Source organism: Bemisia tabaci, chromosome 6 (assembly GCF_918797505.1).
Source record: "Bemisia tabaci chromosome 6, PGI_BMITA_v3".
In the NCBI taxonomy this organism is placed as follows: domain Eukaryota; kingdom Metazoa; phylum Arthropoda; class Insecta; order Hemiptera; family Aleyrodidae; genus Bemisia; species Bemisia tabaci.
The window spans coordinates 20,457,247-20,459,638 of NC_092798.1; the positions used below are offsets into that span (position 1 = coordinate 20,457,247).

The 2,392-nt window shown below is 36.0% G+C and overlaps 1 non-coding gene across 1 annotated transcript; it reads right to left on the reverse strand.

The window, feature by feature from the left end:
• Positions 1–600: 600 nt before the first annotated feature.
• TRNAM-CAU (transfer RNA methionine (anticodon CAU)) lies at positions 601–672 on the reverse strand. The gene has a single exon. It is a non-coding gene; the product is annotated as a tRNA-Met (tRNA).
• Between the last annotated feature and the right edge of the window lie 1,720 nt (positions 673–2,392).

A 2,392-nucleotide genomic window follows, 5' to 3' on the forward strand; every position in this document is an offset into this window, starting at 1 on the left:
TCAACCAGTAGGAACATCATGCTTTTTGGGCAGAAAACTTTTCTAGATGATTAAAAAATAAAAAATAAAAAATAAAATAAATAAAATAAAATAAAATAAAATCTGAGAAAGCCATTTATCGGTAAGCAATAACCCTCGAAATTGAAAGATTCAAAGATTTGTCCTTTGAGCAATGGGTTCAGAAACGTAACATTATGCAAACTCTGGTACATTAAATCTGTCTGAATGAGCACGTATTATTAATCTTTGTTATTAAATTGGTTTCGAATTTAAACCTTCCCCAGCGTTTTTTTTTTTTTTTTTTTTTTTTTTTTTTTTTTTTTTGGGGGGGGGGGGGCTCATCTACACTATATTTATACATTAATATTTAGTTATTTAATCATCACGCTACGATTTACAAAATAACCTAAATCTGACAGCAAAAATACAAAGGCGATGACAATTAACGATTACCATATTTTATACACTTTGTTGGCTTCATGAGTAAATTTAAGGTTCGCAAAGAATTAAACAGAGAAATAATTCAATATTAGGACGTTATAAACAACAGTTGTGTTTTTCACACATTAAAAAAATTGTTTTCGGAGGAAAAAATATCTGTAGCAGAGCGTGGTTTCGATCCACGGACCTCTGGGTTATGGGCCCAGCACGCTTCCACTGCGCCACTCTGCTCTTGTGCAAGGAGGCGACAAAATCGCGCTATTTCAACACTTGCTGCGTCCTACGTATCGATCTGCCTACCGCTTGGTAAGCGCAGACACTGCGCCGCACATGGGTACACTTTGAGACTTAAATCGGACGGGTGTAATAGTTGGCGCGGTTCTCTGTCAGGATAGTTATTGCAGTATCAGAATCAGTCTCAGCCTTATACTACAACGTTTTTCGGTTTTGTTCTTACTCTTATCTGAATTTTTGCGGTCTTTACAGAGCACTGAACGCTCCATTTCTGTTATAGTAAGAAACATTTTTCGGTGCGGGGTGAGATAGGCCCACTGTGTAACGCAGTGACGACGATGTGGTCATCAGCCGCAATCGCTCTCCTCACTCCGCTCATCTCTGTGCTTTACGTAGACAGGACATTTAAATTAATCCCAATTTTTCTACAATAAAGCTGCCTTCTTGTTAATTTTCTTAAATTAAAATATTTAAAGCTTATTGCAGGGTAACATCGCTTATCTTGTAGATTTTAGTGAAACCTTCAATACTGAACTGTTTCATTGTGTCCAAAATGTAACAGGCGAACGTTGTAGGTATTATTATGTTCAATTATAAGCAGTGGCACAGTGGTTCCTGAAACACCCCCCCCCCCCTCCTACCACGCACACTCACACACCATCATCCCTCTTAAATCGGGTTTTGGCAGGTTTTAAGGGCGACTTACAGCAGTTATAGCTATCGCATCTAAAACCAAAATAAATAATTTTACTCCTACACGAGATCATACGTTTAGGTATTGACAGAGATCGTCCATTTAAGATTCGCCTTACATTTCCCGCATAGGCAACAAACATACTGGAGAGCGCGAATAGTTATCTGCTCATTAAGCTTCGATTGAACCTATAAACGATGTTGTAAACCCATCGGTAGATATCGTCCTTGATTTCGTGCCTTACTTATTACATTATCCACGGAATCGTAAGTCTTTTCTAAAGCTCCATTCTAATTTCATAGTTAATATTTACTTAAACTAACAAAATTGCGATCTGAAAAGTTTCCACTTGCATAAAAAAATACGAATCTATGAAGTTGAGTTGGTAGCTTTTATTTTGTTTTTATATATTGTCTTCGAATAAATTTATTCTAATTAAGTATTTGGTTCAACCGTTGGTGGCAAACAGAATGAATGTTACTTAGGAGTGATATGATTGAGGCTGTATACGAAAAAGGGTCTCTCTTGTTACGTTTTTAGAAAAACTCATTTGAGGTTTCCAATACGACACATGTTTAAAAGTTGAGTGGGTATATTCCGACCAATTTCGTTAGTAATTGTGACTTAATGTGAAAGCTTATTTTGCCCCTGTATACTGCAAAGGCATACTGTGCTCTTTCATGGTATATAGGGCAGCATAGCCACCAATCACTAATGACTTGATAATTTTATTTTCTGCAAAAGTAATTTGATTGATTACAGTTTCAGCAGAAACCAATCGTATACCTTTTGATTTCTCAGAGGGGGAATTAGAGTTAATTTCAGGGTTCAACATTAGAGTACATTTTATAATATTATTTCTATCAGAGTATCTACTCTAGAAATTTTTTATTAAGAAGATTTTTAAAAACGTGTATGTGTATGTTCAAATCGGAAACATGGAACATTAATGACTCGAAAGGTCTAATTTCGCGAAAATCCCGTGGCCACTAAATCAGTCTATTGAAAAACCGATGTTCGAAA